Source organism: Monodelphis domestica, chromosome 6 (assembly GCF_027887165.1).
Source record: "Monodelphis domestica isolate mMonDom1 chromosome 6, mMonDom1.pri, whole genome shotgun sequence".
Classification (NCBI taxonomy): domain Eukaryota; kingdom Metazoa; phylum Chordata; class Mammalia; order Didelphimorphia; family Didelphidae; genus Monodelphis; species Monodelphis domestica.
The window spans coordinates 257,700,948-257,719,348 of NC_077232.1; the positions used below are offsets into that span (position 1 = coordinate 257,700,948).

Consider the following 18,401-nt stretch of genomic DNA (forward strand, 5'->3'; position numbering starts at 1 on the left):
GACATTGTACTAGAAACACTAGCAGTAGCAATTAGAGAAGAAAAAGAAATTGAAGGCATCAAAATAGGCAAGGAGGAGACCAAGTTATCACTCTTTGCAGATGACATGATGGTCTACTTAAAGAATCCTAGAGATTCAACCAAAAAGCTAATTGAAATAATCAACAACTTTAGCAAAGTTGCAGGATACAAAATAAACCCACATAAGTCATCCGCATTTCTATATATCTCCAACACAGCTCAGCAGCAAAAAGTAGAAAGAGAAATCCCATTCAAAATCATCTTAGACAAAATAAAATACCTAGGAATCTACCTCCCAAGACAAACACAGGAACTATATGAACACAACTACAAAACACTCTCCACACAACTAAAACTAGACTTGAGCAATTGGAAAAACATTAACTGCTCATGGATAGGACAAGTCGATATAATAAAAATGACCATCCTACCCAAACTTATTCATCTATTTAGTGCCATACCCATTGAACTCTCAAAAAATTTCTTTACTGATTTAGAAAAAAACCATAACAAAGTTCATTTGGAAGAACAAAAGATCAAGGCTGTCCAGGGAAATAATGAAAAAAAAAACACATATGATGGGGGCCTTGCGGTCCCAGATCTTAAACTATATTACAAAGCAGCAGTCATCAAAACAATTTGGTACTGGCTAAGAGACAGAAAGGAAGATCAGTGGAATAGACTGGGGGAAAGAGACCTCAGCAAGATCGTATACAATAAACCCAAAGATCCCAGCTTTTGGGACAAAAATCCACTATTCGATAAAAACTGCTCGGGAAATTGGAAGACAGTGTGGGAGAGATTAGGAATTGATCAACACCTCACACCTTACAACAAGCTAAATTCAAAATGGTGAATGACTTAAACATAAAGAAGGAAACCATAAGTAAATTGGGTAAACACAGAATAGTATACATGTCAGACCTTTGGGAGGGGAAAGGCTTTAAAACCAAGCAAGACATAGAAAGTATCACAAAATGTAAAATAAATAATTTTGACTACATCAAATTAAAAAGCTTTTGTAGAAACAAAACCAATGTAACTAAAATCAGAATGGAAACAACAAATTGGGAAAAGATCTTCATAGAAACCTCTGACAAAGGTTTAATTACTCAAATTTATAAAGAGCTAAATCAATTGTACAAAAAATCAAGTCATTCTCCAATTGATAAATGGGCAAGGGACATGGATAGGCAGTTCTCAGATAAAGAAATCAAAACTATTAATAAGCACATGAAGAAGTGTTCTAAATCTCTTATAATCAGAGAAATGCAAATCAAAACAACTCTGAGGTATCACCTCACACCTAGCAGATTGGCTAACATGATAGCAGAGGAAAGCACTGAATGCTGGAGGGGATGTGGCAAAAGAGGGACATTAATTCATTGCTGGTGGAGTTGTGAATTGATCCAGCCATTCTGGAGGGCAATTTGGAACTATGCCCAAAGGGCGACAAAAGAATATCTACCCTTTGACCCAGCCATAGCACTGCTGGGTTTGTACCCCAAAGAGATAATGGATAAAAAGACTTGTACAAAAATATTCATAGCTGCGCTCTTTGTGGTGGCCAAAAATTGGAAAACGAGGGGATGCCCATCAATTGGGGAATGGCTGAACAAATTGTGGTATATGTTGGTGATGGAATACTATTGTGCTAAAAGGAATAATAAAGTGGAGGAATTCCATGGAGACTGGAACAACCTCCAGGAAGTGATGCAGAGCGAGAGGAGCAGAACCAGGAGAACATTGTACACAGAGACTAATACCCTGTCGTATAATCGAACGTAATGGACTTCTCCATTAGTGGCAGTGTAATGTCCCTGAACAATCTGCAGAGATCTAGGAGAAAAAACACCATTCATAAGCAGAGGACAAACTGTGGGAGTAGAAACACCGAGGAAAAGTAGCTGCCTGACTACAGTGGTTGAGGGGACATGACAGAGGAAAGACTAAATGAACATTCTAATGCAAATATCATCAACATGGCAATGGGTTTGAATCAAGAACACATGTAATACCCAGTGGAATCATGCATCGGCTATGGAGGGTTGGTTGGGGAGGAAAAGAAAATGATCTTTGTCTTTAATGAATAATGCTTGGAAATGATCAAATAAAATATTATAAAATTAAAAAAAAGAAATATATAAAGTCAAGCAAAATAAATTCCCATGTTTGCCATGTTCAAAAACAAACAAACAAATAAAAAAAAAAACTAAGTGCAAATCCTGCTTTCTTCAAGAGATCATTCATGCTATTTTCCTGCCCAGCCCTCTCCCCTCAATTAACCCCTTCCCTTTGAAATTACCTCCAATTTATTCTGTTTCTCGTATGGACAAAGTTGTTTGTGTGCTCTCTCTCTCCTATCATTACATTATTTTATTATATTATACTATCATCTCCTTTATGGTAAGGAACTGTTTTGTCTTTGTATCTGAATTTAGCAAAAAGCGCATAGTAAGTCCGGAAATTCTACTTTCCTTAAATTGTATTTATACTCATGTGTATAATCTGTGCATGGATATATATTTATATGTGTGTCATGTGTGTATATGTACATGTATACATGCATACCCACTACACTAGGGTAATGAACATATATACAAATATATATACAAATACATACACTAATCTAATACTATAAATTATTAATAATATATGCACTAATATATGCTACACAATGAATGTATAGATCTATATCATATACACTAATATCTATCATCTATCTATCTATAAATATATTACACTAGAGGTGTGTTAATCTATTGATCTATCTACCATTTACCCCTTTATCGCTAGGGTGGCCCCAGCTCTTAGCTCACACACAATACAATCATCCCTGGAGAAAGTCTTTTTCTTCCAGAGATGTAAGTCAGTGGCTTCTCTTTCATTGTGACTCATATGCCTTTCATCTCAGAAGGAATGCTAGACAGAAATTCTAAAACAAAGTTTAGTTTTGGGTATCCCCAAAAAGATATTAATTGGATCCATTTTAGAAAAGTACTTGATTTATCAAAATATATTAAGTATAGGGAAGTAATTTTTTTCCTTTACTGAGTAAGTAGTACTTAAAAATCAAAAGATTCACACATTCATTCACAACAACATTTTACTGTATTCTAATTTTAAATTTTGTTTTGCTGCTCTATTCATTCCATTAACATTCATGATTTTAAATATCAACCTTATTTTCCCCTTTGTTACATTCTCTTAATTTTTTAGAAAGGAGGAACTTTTTTTGCAAACCTTTCCCCTCCTTAGTAAAGAAGAAATTAGGAAAAGAAAACTAATAGGCAATCTATAATTGAAATTGCCTGATCTTACTCCTCTTTAGCTCCTGTCTTCCAATAGTCCAGGACCCAGAATAATTCATTTTTATTCTTTCTTCCTCTCCTTTTAGATCTTGCTTTATGATTTACACTCCAAAGGGGTGAGAAATGGTTAAACAGCAGGTGAGTGTGTGTCTGGGGAATATGTGTGTTTGTGTGTTTGTGTGAAAGGCAAGGAGGCAGACAGGCAAGCAGACAGTCAGAGACAGAAAGACAAAGAAAGTCCAGACTTTGGGGGAAATTAAGACAAGAATGAGGTTCAAATAAGAGTGAGATTTATCAAATGTCCACTCTTCTCATCCTCCTCTGTTTATATAGTCTTCTTCTGGCACACCCCAATTGTGAGAAATATTTTCTTTTACAGTGGGATATCTGATTGATAGTGGAGGTTCCTTTTATTCTCAGCCATTTTAATGATTATATTCTTAATCTAACCTTGAATTTCAGTGACGTAGCGCATATTCTGATAGACAGACAGTCTTTCCTGAATGTGATCTTACCCTGGACCTGGGCATCCTCCTGTGTTCCTTATTGCATTTTAGAAGTATAGTCTATATAATGTATATGACAAAAAGTGAATTAAAAGGTTTGAAGGGGGGAAAAAGTTAGTTATAGCATAGATGTCCCCCTGAGATTCCATCTAAACAGGGTACACTGGAACTTTCTCTAACCGGAACTGAAAGCAGTTTGGTTTCAATGGGAGAAACTGGCAAGGGCTACAAATAAGGACTTAAAAATATTGTCTAAATTTAAAACAGTAATGAAAAAATATTAGCAGTAAAAATCAAATTTAAATGTATGCTTCATATATTATTTTTTCTAGAAATCTAGTTGTTAAATATCAGGTCACGGCAACATTCAAAAGTAGCATCTCTGATGCTAGGATTCTGTATATAAGTAAATTCCTCTCCATTTCTCTAATTTGTTAAATGATACAAATCCTTTTCATTTGCCTTTAGTTATATCTTTTAAATTGAAGAAAACAGAACAAACCTATATTCAAACTATACATTTTTCTTTAATCTTTCTTTAACAATTAAAGATAGCAGAATTCAAAAGTAAGCACTTTATCATTTAGCCCTTTCTAATAGTTCAAATGAATTTAATTTTATCTTTCCAGAGTTTTTTGTCTGTTTTTGTGTTTCTATTTCAAAACGGCAACCTAATTTTGTTATTTTCATAAAATGCTTGAAAATCTCATTTAAAATGTAAAAATTATAAAAATTATAATTATAAAAATTATTAAAAATATATCAAGATGAGTATTTCCAACACAACCTAGAAAATTACTATATATATGAAATACTGAATCCCTATACTACATTTGTTGAATTTATTATAAACTTTAACAGCTTTAGTTTTATTAAAAGTCTATTTCCCCCTGTAGTATTACATAGTTGTTTTTATTTTTTTGATATGTGATTCTTAGTTGTCAGCTTTTTATTTTTCCTTTTATAATTTCATATTCCCAAACTTCCTTCACTGGATTGGATAGAGCATTGGAGTCAAGGTCTGGAACCATAAAGATCTGAGTTCCAATGTGGCTCCAGAGTTTTACTAGGCATGTTACCCATGAAAAATCACTCATTCTCCATGTACCTTAGTGTCTTCAACTGTAAAGTGAGAATATTAATAAACACTTACCCCCACAAGGTTGTTATGATGATCCACTGAGATAATGACTGAAAAGTGCTTAGCACTCTATATGTTACATAGTAGGAGATATATAAATTCCCTCCCTCACTCCCTTCCTTCCTTCCTTCCTTCTTTCCTTCCTTCCTTCCTTCCTTCCTTCCTTCCTTCCTTCCTTCTTTCCTTCCTTCCTTCCTTCCTTCCTTCCTTCCTTCCTTCCTTCCTTCCTTCCTTCCTTCCTTCCTTCCTTCCTTCCTTCCTTCCTTCCTTCCTTCCTTCCTTCCTTCCTTCTTTCCTTCCTTCCTTCCTTCCTTCATTCCTTCCAAAAAAGGTAAACAATAAAACAAAAAAAATCAAAAGCCTGAAAATTTTTAAAAAGTCTATAAGCTATTTAGTATTTAAAAAATTGGTCTGGAGACTAGCCAGAAGAAATAATTTAAGAGTTATTGAACTCTCTGAAAACCATGCCTCAATGCTGCTTCTGTTGCCTTTCCTGGATGGGGTGGTTAGAATCAGATATTACCCTCAGTAATGATCCCTGGCTTTTTCTTCTATCTCCTGAAGACCTAATTCAGGTAATAGCTTTGGTCCCGTCCCCATCTTCTTTGCTTTGTACAGTAACTAACCAGGAATTGTCTATTTCTGTGGCATAAGCCTCTTTTGTATATCAGAGGTTTTACTAGTTTTAGACTTTCTAGAAGCACTCTTATACCCTTCATGCTTTACTGAGATGTTTTTAATGTGAGATGGGTTAGTCTAAAACATTTTGCATAAACTTCTTAAATGGAAGTCTTCCAGAAATATGTTTTCCTCTGCTTTATGCCTTACCTGTATTGTTAACATTTTGATGTATTATCTCAGTATTTTTTTGAGACTGCTTATTATGACTAAATTTATTTTTGGTAGAGATATATATACATGTTCATATGTACATAAATGTCACTATTCAATTTCTATTTTGAACCAAAACTTTCTCTTTTCTTCATTGTGTTATTTAATTTTTGGCATCCTAAATTTTAAATGTTTAAATTTTAAATTTTTTGTTATATTTATTTAGAATATCTCTTTGTTCTAAATAGCAGATAGGATATGTCCTAGATAGAACATGGTTTCTTTTTCTATGTTCTATTATCACCCTCAAGAAAGAGCATGATCTATTTCTATTTTATGATTATGTCATGTGATATTAGACATGTTTAATATTTGACATTCCTGTTCATATGCTATGTCTTTAAAATATAATTTTTCCAACAGTCTATTAGGTTGTATAGTTTCCTTCTTCGCTTATCTTTGTGTTAGATGTATCCAACTTTGGGAAAGAAACTTTAAAGCCTCCTACAATTTTTATATTACTATCTCTGAACTTTTACAACTTAGTAAACTTTTCCTTTTGGAATTTTGATTCACCACCATTTTGTGTGTATATATATATACATATATATATATATATTTACTAACAATATTTTTCTTCAATTATGAAAACTTTAAGCAAAATATACTTTCCTTGTTTATTCCTTTTGGCACTGTGAATTTTTATTTTTTATTCCTCTAATAACTTGTCTAAAACTTTTTTTGAAATCTCCACATGGATATTTTGAAATGTCCAAAATATTATTTTAATTCTGTTTGTGTCTATAATTTCTAAATCTGTTTCTTATATGAGGTAAATTATTGAATTTCATTATCTTGTACATTCTGATACCCTCTTTCATTTTGCTGAGTTCTTTAAACTATGCACATTTAAAACTGTCAGGTTTTCCCCTTTCATATAATTTTTTAGCATACACCCTTTTTCCTTTCACTTCTAAGTGAGCACTTTATCCTTGCCACTTTATTTTGGTTACACTAATTTAATCCTAGTCTCTTCAAATAGACTTTCTTTTCCAGTCCTGTTTATTTCTCCTACATCAAATTTATAATATTTAATTATTTTGAAGTAGCTTCTGTATCTTGATTTTGCACCTCTTTTGAACACTCCTTCCCCTTACTAAGATATGAACATATGAACTTTTTAGTAAAACTCTTAGTAGAGAGATTTTCTAAGACATATCCATTTATTGTGTCCATTTCTTATTTTTTTAACTCTTCTAGGTTATTCTGAAATAGAATCTCTCATTTATATGACATATATATGCTTTTATGTTTTTCTTTATTTTCCCCACTTTGTAAAAGGTAGGGCTTCTAGAATATCAAAATTGAACTTTTTTCTTCCAGCACAGTTCTGAATTTGTATGTTTGTAGATTTTATATTCTTCCTTACCTTTTATCTTGCTTAAATTGAACCTTTGGAATACCCAACCATTGCTCTGATTTGTCCAGTGTTTCCCAAAGAATGGTCTAAGGATTCTTTCTAGGGGTCTGAAGAGTTGAACCTATTTTAATAATAGTACTAAGCTGTGTCAATTTTAATATGGCAAATATTTATTCATATTGAGATAGATGGATGGTAAAGTGCTGGGCCAGGAGTCAGGAAGACATGAATTCAAATCTAACCCCCAAAACTTACTAGCTTCATGACCCTGGGCTTAACAATTCCTTGCCTTAGTTTCTTCAATTGCAAAATGGAGCTAATAATAACATCTACCATAAAAAGTTGTGAGGATTAAATAAGATAATATTTAAAAGCACTTAGCATAGTCCCTGATACATAAAGGGTGTTATAAACATGCTAAATATTATTATTACTACTAATTATATCATCATATATAATGATATAATTATGTGCCTAATTATATAAATATATGTCTACTATTTAAAATATACAATTATATATTAATTATCTATAATTTACATATAAATTAAATATATACTTATAGCAACAAAATTCTTTGGAGGCCTTATACACATGTGAATATGTATATATGTATATGCATAAAGATTACATCCACATACATCTATACATATGTCTCTATATACATAAGGATATTTTTACATATATGTATATATCTTGGTTTTTCTATATAATATTAATTCATTTCTTTCTCCTTCCCTTTTAAGTTAAACTTGAATGTTTATGCTCTTAGATCCATTGGCATTATGTTGATCCCTAATTGCTATTTCATTAACTGCTAATCTTTTTTAAAAAATACCTTTGTCTTTACCTGGAAATGAGAGCATAGGTTTTCAACATTACATCTTTTAGGATATAATTGCCTACAAATGCAAAGGAATATGAATTCCTGGGGGTTTGGGTTTTTATCTACATAGAGCTGACTCAGGATTCACAGCCTTGACTATTATGTATCCTAATTGAGTTGGTTCTCCACTTTTAAAGATATCTCTTTAAGTTGTGTGCCTAGTTTATTGCCATAAATAACTTTTTCACTGTTCTTTTTTTGTTGTAGTTTTTGTTTTCTTTTAAAGAATATTTATTAGTCTGAGGCCTTGGGAGGATGGTGTTAGCCTGTATATAAGGATAAAAAGGATATAGGGAAGATTTAGGGGTGTGAAGATTGGATTTGGCACTTCCGGATTTTAACAATGAATGTACTTAGGTCTTCCTTGATGGTGAAGATTAAATTGTAATCCTCTGTCTATTTTTAGATTTTAATCCCCAGAGTATAAACACATTACTTCAAGTTGAGTATGGAGATCTACCCATTTTGGATTTTAACCACAAAAAGATGTGAACACCAAGTTCGTATATTGAGTGGGAGGTCTGTGACCCATGTGTGAAAGAGTGGGCAGTCCTGGAGAGAAGCATTGGCTGTGATTGGTAGATGTAAAATTTAGGGGAAATGACACAAGAGAAAAAGGTCTTTAAAAGTGGAAACAGAGACACACAGAGGACAGACACTCAGACTTGGAGTAAAGAGGAACATTTGGAATTTGAAAGAGATAAATTTAGATTGAAGTCACTTGGAGTTGAGGTTGATAAAGGAATCTGCTGATTGAACTGACAACATGGTGTATATAAAAGCTGACTTCCTTCCTTGCCCTTTCTGGAGGCGTGAGCCTTCAGGAAAGGCCCATCATCTTGAGATTCCTTTCCCCTGGTTGGGACCTTAGAATTTCTACCTGGCTCAGAGGAAGCCGAAGCTCCCTTGCACTCTCTCTCTCTCTCTCTCTCTCTCTCTCTCTCTCTCTCTCTCTCTCTCCCCCATTGTCTCTCTTCTTTAATATCTTCCCTCTATTGTAAAAATAAACTACCATAAATTCCATTTTACTTTAGTAATTCATTTTTGGGATTTAGAAATTAAATCCCTGGTGATCAATTAAATATTCAGTCCAACCATAAATTTAATAGGGGGGAAGATAATGAGTTCTGTCTTGGATGTTTTGAGTTTGAGCTATCTAAAAAACATCCAGTTTAAGACATCTGAAAGCAGTTGTAAATTGGAGATTGGAGATTTGACAGCAGAAGAACTAAGGCATAGTAGGTAGAATTGAAAATCTTCAGCCTCATGATAGTAATTAAATTCATTGGAGCTGGTTACCTCATCAATTGACGTAGTGTAGAAGGAAAAAACAAGAGGGCCTAGGACAGAACTCTGTGGTACATCTATGGTTAGATTGTAGGGTTTGAAAGACAGTCTAGCAATGGAGACCTGAGAAGGACCATAAAGCATCATAGAGGTAATAGGAGAACCAGGAGACAATAATATCCTGAAAATCTGGAGAGAAGGGAATGTGAAGGAGAAGGTGATTCATAATGTCATAGGCTGTAGAGGTCTCAAGTAGAAAGAGTACTGAGAAAAGGCTACTGAATTTGGCAATTAAAAGTCATTTAGAGAGAACACTTTTGGGAAAATTATAAGGTCTGAAGAATAGACTGTAGAACCTGTCTCTCTTCACAGTGTAATGTGGAGGGTTAGTTCTGTTCCTGCTTATGTTTTGATAGATTGAGTCTAGGATCTGGCTTCTGGTCCCCAGGTACTAAAACCCTCCATGAACTTTGAGCAGTGGCTAGTTGACTTCAGAGGTAATTGTGGTATCTCTTGGTTTCCCTTTCCTGGCTTCTGACTACTTCTGATTTCTCTCTGGCAACTTCTTCCCAATCTTTCACATTGACATCTTAAACACAAATCTGTGTTTCCCATTTTCCAGGTCAATCCCTGTGATGTTTATAGCTATTATATGATTTTTTTTCAAAGTTATCATTTTCTACTTTTTTGTCTAAATGTACTTCTATTTTGGGACTTGAGATTGAAATCTATAAAATTTTCTCGATCCAAATTCTCTTTTATGTTTTCTAAATTCTATACTTTTTGATTTGCCTTATTTCTGAATACCTTGAGAATTCTAATTTCCAACTGGAAATTAGAATTCTCAAGGTATTCAGTTGAGTTCCTTGAGTTCCTTGTTTTATTCTATGATCTCTGATGGAATTCACAATATTATCTTTTCTTTTTTCCTGTATTTTGTTTACTCCACTTTCATTTAGAGTATACATATGTGCTCATACACACATGTGTATATGTATGTGTGTATATATAAATATGTATAGGTATATGCATATTTAATATATATATGCATATATTTGTTTTCAAGGCTTTCTTGAAATTCTTACTTATGTATCTTTTTTAAAAAGATTTGAGTTTTTGGTTTGTCTGACTGGGAACTATATCTTGCAGTTCCCTTTAGGAATTTTAATCTTTAAGACTTTTTCCTGCTGTTCCAGGAGATTTTCTCAGACTTATTTCTTGGCTGGTTGGTTCTTTCCCCTTCCATTGCTGTTTTTCTCTTTTCTAGACCTTCCAGACTGGACCTCCATCTACTCCTCACCAATGAGAGAAGGAAATTGTGGGGCAGAGGGATATTCCAGAATGAGAAAGCTATGGGCTTTGAGGAAACTTCCATGTAAGAAGGCAGCTGAACGGTAAGAAGAGATTTAGAGAAGCTCAGATTCTAAGCCCTTATTCGTTAGACATGGAAATCCAGCTTTTCAAATAAGTTTTACAACTGTGAATCTCCCATATTCAGTCATCCTATCTCATCTGAAGACCTTGATTTGTATTTTACTCAAAAAATGGAAATTGTGGCCCTAAGCTTACCCTTCTTTTATCCTTTAGATTTTAAAATCCATTGGCATCATCCTTCTTCATCTTCTTTCCTACTCTAATAATTATACATTTTTTCCTCCTCTCCTTAAACATTGACTTTTGCTGCTCCTTATTCATGAGATTGGATCATCCATCTCTGTGATTTTTTCATTGGCTATCCCTAACATCTGGAAGGGACTCCCTCCTCACCTTTATGTCTTAGTATCCTTGGTTTCTTAGACTCAGCTCAAATGCTACCTTCTGATTAAGGCCTTTCCTGGGTCAACCAAGTGTCAATCCCTTTCCTCTCCTCCTCTTAATCTTAAACATGTTTGGTTTGAATGTATGTGTGTGTGTGTGTGTGTGTGTGTGTGTGTGTGTATTAGACTATTATTCTGCAAGCCCTTTGATAGCAACAACTACTTAGCTTTTGTTTTAATAATAACTATATTATACAGTGACAGGCCCATTTAACTTAAACTTAAGTTAAAATGTTTGGTGAGTGACTTATTTTTTCCTTTTTTTGAGTATTTCCATCTTTTTTCATGTCAGAATATTAATTACTACACGTTTGGTTCATTTTTTTCTCTTTATTCTAAGGTGAGGGAGTTAGAGTGAAAACAAAGTTTTTTGCCTCAACCTTTTATATAATTCTTAGTTGTATTTCTTTATTCTTTGGAGTATAGATTCTGAAGATCGGCTAGGTTAATAATAAAATAATAACAGCTAACATTTATATAGTGCTTAATATATGCCAGCATGACGCTAAGTACTTTACAATTATTATCTAAATTGACTATCACAACAACACTTTGAGATAGGTACTATTATTATCCTCAATTTCCAAATGAGGAACTGAGACAAACAAGATTAAGTGATTTGCCCCAGTTAATGTCTGAGGCCAGATTTGAACCCAGGTCTTCCTGACTCCAGGTCTGGTGTGCTATCCACTGCATTGCCTATCTACCTTCACAAAGGAAAATACCAGAAGAAACTAATAGTATTGCAATTCAATTATAAAATAATGACTTAAAAACCCATCATATACCTTAGGTAAAAAACTCCTGCTTTAGAATTTAAAGATTACTTTCTTTAGAGGAGAATAGCAGAGGATGAAGAATTAGAGTTCAGCGAGTTTCATTGCCTTTCTCTTTTGTACAGTACCATCTGCCCTATACTGCAGACCCATGTTTTCCATAACTATCTTCTTACTTCTGACAAAGCTACCGATTTCTCCTATTTGGGGGTTTATTTGTCATGTTTAAGTCATTCCCGAAAGCCCCCTAATACTTGTTGTTTTCTCCTCTGTTCCACCACACATTAACAATCACCACCAATTTGTTGGAGTTATATATAAAGCTGCACTTCCTTCAGAAAGTACAGTAGCAAAATTATACGGAGACCCTTCATTACCATTTTCCAAAATATTTCACTCTTATTTTGCCATTTATTTTTTTTCCCTGATCATGGCTCAATAGTGCTGGGGAAGGCAGAACCAAAGAACACTGATTTTGTTCTCTTTTCCCTTAGCGATTAACATTAATTAGCAAAGTGTTAGCAATTATCATCATCTCTACCAGATGGAATATCAAGTCTCCTTCAGCATAAAAAGAGATACAAAAGCACACATAGGATACTTTCTAGAATTTTTCAAAGGGTAGATCGGATTTATAGACATATAGGGGCAGAATGATGAGGAAACCAAGTGAGAAACCCTTATTTGAGGACTTCTGTCTTACACTTATTCAATTTATTGAACTGATTTTAATGTCAGATAAATAACTTGCCACTTGAGTGACAAATCCAGATTCTCTGGAGACAAATGCATACCTGCTGCCCAAATTTAGGTGTATTGCATATATATTGATTTACACACATGTATAAGTGTATTGCATGCATGTATACATAGAAATGTCATACACATGTGTATATATATGCAAGCAACTGCTTATACACCCATATTCCCACGTGTGTGCATAACTATTCAGTATGCGAACATTTATTTGTAAATATGTGTACACATAAATATATACATTACTGCATTTATATAACACAATATCTATGTGTTTCTATATTAATGTAAGCATCCTCAATTATACTCATATATATTTTATTGCATACCTTTTACCTTTCTGAGCTGTAACAGTAAGCCAAGGTACCAGGTTAAGCATCTAAATTGCTGATTTCATCAGTAGGTACTTTCACTAATATTCTGTTAGATGGTTATGGGTCCATTGATGTCACAAAATATATTTGATAAGCAGATGGTTCCAGGCTAATCTTTGTCTCTGCATAAAGGTGTCTTGTGATAGGGTTTCCCAGCACCATCTGTTTTCCAAGGAGAGCTGATCACGGCTCAATGTTTGAAGAGCCCAGGTTAAGTATTTCCTCTTCTTACAGGAATCCTCTGTACCATGAATTTGATCATGGCATGTCTCAGTTGGCCTTGGCCAATACACTTCAACTTTGTGGCATGAATACCTGTGATGAGGAAAAGCATTTCATGTCTTCTTGCTATTCCTTGGAAAAGCTTCACATTAAAAGCTTTCTCTTTGCCATCTAAATCTGTCTTTCTTTATCTCTAAATCATGTTATTTATAATCAAGGAGCTTATGTGGGAAAATCTGAGGGAAAACGGCACAAAAAGGAAGCAAAGAGCTAGAAGGCAGAGAGGTACCTGGCACAGACTAGGTACAAGGGTAGTTGAAAGGAAACTAAGTAGGGGGAGGAAATGAAAAACAGCCAAGGTCTTTCTAGAAAATGTATATTGCAAGAGGCACTCACCAATGGGAGAAGAGAACTGCAAGGCAGAAGGTTTTGGCATGGTCCAGAAACTCTTACTACTGCCCTCCTGTAGCTGTCAACTGCTGAAACTCCATCCTCTGACACTACTTTCTGCCTCCATCTGCCTCTTCTCCAAAATGGCTAGTCTCTGCCTATGACTCTTCTTTATGGAAGGCTCCAATACTCTTACCTGAGCTGGAATAACTAAATTCTATTGACTTGAGGGTAGACTGTGAGCACTGTAGTCAGCATCTTCTGCTGAAGCTTCCTAGGCCTGGGACAGACCCGTTGTACCCCCAGTTCTTTGTTAATGGGAAATGAAAGCACAGCTAAAAGTCTGTCCTTTCAATTCCCATTAACTGGTATCTGAGCATATTAATTATGCTAAAGCTTGTGATAAGCCTTAAAAGGCACTAAAATTTTGGAGTAGAGACACATGCTTGTGATCTCTCATTAGCAAAATGTTTATCCTATTTTTACCTGCTCCTCATTTCTGTACTGTGAATCCAATAGATTGGCCTGGACATTTCCTTTCTTCTTTCTTAGAGGAACAATTCATAACCAGTATTATCTTTTTATAGCAAATAGAATATCAATTAACTAATTAACAATATTAAATAAGCCACTACTGTGCGCCACACACTATGCTAAGCTCTCAGCATAAAAAATACAAAAGAAAAAGAGTCCTTGCCCTTGTGGAACTTGCAATCTATAAGGTGAGACAAAATATGAAAATATAAGAATAGACAAAATAATTACAATAATATGCAGGGGTGAGTATTAGTAAAGTATAATAAAGGGGGAAGGGAATAATCTTTTAAAGTATCTACTATGAGGTGTGTGTAGAGACAAGCTCAATTTGTGGGTCACAGAATGGGATAAGAGGAATGAGATTGGGATCAGGAGGGTCACAGACAGACTTACAGACAGACTCACAGGCGTCTTGCTGATCAATGACAAGGTTTATTGATTTCAGGTACATACTTGTAGAGAGTTTGAATCAAGCAGAAGGAATAGATCATTCATAACAGAAGTCAATGATTCACAGGATGGAGATGATGGATTAAATTACCTCAGTGGCTCTAAACAGAGTTTTCTATAGGGTGATAAATGACATGTCAATGTGTAAACTATCTTCTCGCAGAATTCCTGCATCAGTAATTTCTTGGAAGAAATATACAATATTTGGGGATAGAAGGGGGTGAGTTCTCATGCGAGGAGTATGCTACGTGTTTGGCTATTGCTAGGCTATAGTTTTGATTTTACTGGTGTCCACTCTCACTACTAGAGGCTACCTGTATGGATGTTCTGGAAGAATGAGTGCATCTGATGTGAGGACCAGTGTGCCACATACCTACCCAGGGAGGACTAGCACTTCTAGTGTGAGAGCTTGCCAAATCCTTTTCCATCCACCCTTGGTATCCAGCTGACAGTCAACTCTCACTTATACCTCCAAGAAACTGTAGGATGCATAGTGCCACATCCTAGTGAACTGTCTTGGCAGGCGAGTTAAACTAGGTTGAGGTTAGCCAATAGGCCACAAATCTGTCAATGAGTTATAGTAGATATCTATGCAAAGAATGTAAAGACTTACTCTGGTGGAATGGGCAGATAAGAAAAATTTGTTTCGAGGCCATGAAGGTATCTGAGGCAGGTAATGTGGAATGCATAGACCTTGATCAGATATCAAAGATGCCAAGGTCATCCACTGCATTCCAGGCCATCACCAATCCTACTGACTTTTGCCTTGTCTCTGGACTTTCATGATGCTGGAAGAGAGAATAAGACTGTGCAATTTTGCTTCACTTAAATATAATTCATGCACGAGTCAAGGCATCATACTGTGATGTCATTGGTCCTTTGAAAAGAAACAACAAACAATAGCTATGTATCAGGCATTATGCCAAGCACTTTACAAATATTATCTCATTTGATCTTCACAAAAACCTTGCTATCCCCATTTTACAGTTAAGAAAATTGAAGAAGAAAGAGGAATTCCTCAAGGTCACAAAGCCAATGAGGAATCAAATTGGATATGCCTGAAAAATAATAAACAGCAGCAAGAAAATTGAAGAAACTGGCAATTCTAAGAGACCTCTGTCAGAGAGTGATGATCAGAGAGTGCATTTGAGACTTGAGGCATACCCTATACAAATATCCAGAGGTGAGAGATGGGGTACTGGGTGTGAGGGAGAGCAAGAATACCAGTTTGGTTGAAATGTAACATGTGGGAAGAGAGTAGTAATATGTGATTAAAATAAAAAAAAAAATAGAGGTGGGAGCCAGGTAGTGAAGGGCCTTAAATGCCAAAACAAGGAGATCATCTCTTCTCTATCCAAATACATAAATTCTGATAGTTCAGCATGCAGCAATGCCTGTGTATAATAGAATCTCCTTAGATCTCACAGTCTAATCAGAGTCAGGCTGGTTTTGTGCTTGGGTGAGATTTCACTGTAAAACTTGAGCGTTCCAGCCCATTGGCTTTCTTCCATTGGCAGAAAGCTTGCCTCCGGTGAATGCTACGGCAAAGGTCACCTGCTGTAGCAAGGCTCCCTCCTTGTCCTCAGTCTCCTTGTGATCCCCCAGTTAAATCCCTCAATGCCTTGGCTCACCAAGCCTGTCAAGGTGGTTGGCTGTCATCGCTGTGTTAGCGGCTTCCACTGTCGTTCTCTCTCCTTATCATTTAATGCTCTCTGGCATGCTCTGCAAATGGGTCTTGACCACATTCCAACAGTCAGCACCGTCTGCCAATCGAAAACATGTTCTGGAGCTGCAATTAGACATCATCTAAAATTAGTCAATCCAGCTCCCATAAAGCCTCCTATCCCTTTACCTCACATGCCAATTCAAGACATATTTCCTAAGCTTCTCCCTGTGCCCTTAGAGCCAGCCTACTACCACTGTAAAAATCAGAGCTTATTAGATTCTCACCTAGCCCACCACCTGGCACATAGTAGGTGTTTAATGAGTGCTTCTGGATTGATTTATTATTCCTCCTCCTTTGAAACGAGAAAGCACATCTCCTGTCCTGACTCTCCTGCTAAATTGCTTTTTAATCTTGAACAAATTACTCTACCTCTCTGGGATTCAGTTTTATCATGAGTAAAATGCCAGGATTGGATGAGATCTCTCAGTCCTCCTGCTGCTCTGATGTCCTGTGATCCTAATGATATCAAACCCTGTAATCTCCTATTTTACAACCATCAGAGAAGAGATTGGGGTGGGAATGGGTAAAAAGAAAATCTATTTTATGAAAATGCTTCTAGAACGTATCAAAATCTAAGAAATAACATGCTTTTTTGTTAAATCTTCCCAAAGGGCATCAGAGACAATGTGGAGGAGAGGATAAGAATTAAAAATGAAACATGGCAAGTACTTGACAATGTTTCTCTTTAACAGTTTCAGATTGATTCATTTTAGTCCTGGTGTCTGGCATATTCATGGCTGCATCATATATCAGTGGCTTGACTGACTCCCAATTCTTGTTGATGCAGCATGTGGGAACTGGAACCATTTTCTGTAGTCCCCAGGACTATAAAATATCTAATAAACTTGGAAGTCAGTATGCCAAGTATGCGCTCTGTAGCCAACTAATGATATCTTCTTGGGTACTAAACTAGATTCCTCTTTTCATTGTAATTGAACAGTATTGGAATTGTATCTTCCACATTCCTGATCTTTCAGAGTTGGGGACCATTTATCTAGATACTTTGATCTTGCATATGTGTGTGTATCTATGTATTTTTCTGCCACAGCAAATGGGAATAGAAACATTAGAAAGCAATTGTAATACTAACTACTACAAGGAAATGCAATCTGCCACCTGATCCATTCATCTCTAGTCTCTACTTGGTTGGCATGTGCCAAAGGTTGAACAAGTCTCAGAAGGTTATTTATGTGTTTAATATCGAGAATCTAGTAGGTAATGCCAGGTCCCAAGCTGTTACCTTTTCTCTGATTGTCGTAGGCATAATATTGGTGTGCAGAAATACCCATAGTCATTTCATTGCTTAAAGTTTGAGGTTCAAAGTAATGTCATTTTGAGTACTGGAGTTGCAGTGGGTAGCAAACAGAATCCCAAATCAAAATGGAAGAATAATAAAGAATAGCAGGAACAACACTGGATTCTCTGGGTCATTCTTTTAACAAACACTGTACAATATCTTCTAAACACACTACGTATGTATCTATGGTCCTGCAAAGCATATAAAAATAAAACACAATCCCTGCCCTCAAAGAGCTTATGATCCAGCCGAAGGGGTGAGATGGCTCCAATTTAGTCTTCTTACACAAGAAGAGTGTATTCAATAGTGGTCATAGTACTGGGCATGGAGATGCTTATTTCATACTTACAGAGTGATTGCTTTGTTTCTTTGATGGATCTGTGTTTTAATTGGAGTAAAGAACTCCTGGAACTGAAAATCTCTTTTTGATAATTGCTTTCTAAATTCTGTTCTTCTAGAGTTCCCTGTGACCCTAAGAATTAAAGTGATTTGACCAGAGACACAAGGTGACTATGTAGGATTTGAATCAAACCAGTCTTCTTGACTTAAAAATTATGTGCTAATTTATTAATATTTACAGTAAAATTATAATTTCTAGCATATATTATAGATGTATGAGAGAGGCAGGAGGAGAGTCAAAGAGAGCAGGGAATT

General features: G+C 35.4%; 1 long non-coding RNA gene across 4 annotated transcripts in view; it reads left to right on the forward strand.

The window, feature by feature from the left end:
* The window catches only part of LOC103106196 (uncharacterized), a 129,239-nt gene extending 112,121 nt beyond the window's left edge, over positions 1–17,118 (forward strand). For 2 of the 4 annotated variants that reach the window (XR_008912992.1, XR_008912993.1), the window contains 4 exons: positions 3,418–3,469; positions 10,670–10,796; positions 15,712–15,907; positions 17,062–17,118. This is a non-coding gene — a long non-coding RNA (uncharacterized LOC103106196). The remainder of the gene's footprint in view (positions 1–3,417; positions 3,470–10,669; positions 10,797–15,711; positions 15,908–17,061) is intronic. The other 2 variants (XR_008912995.1, XR_008912994.1) reach the window with 1 other exon arrangement.
* The last annotated feature ends 1,283 nt before the right edge of the window (positions 17,119–18,401 follow it).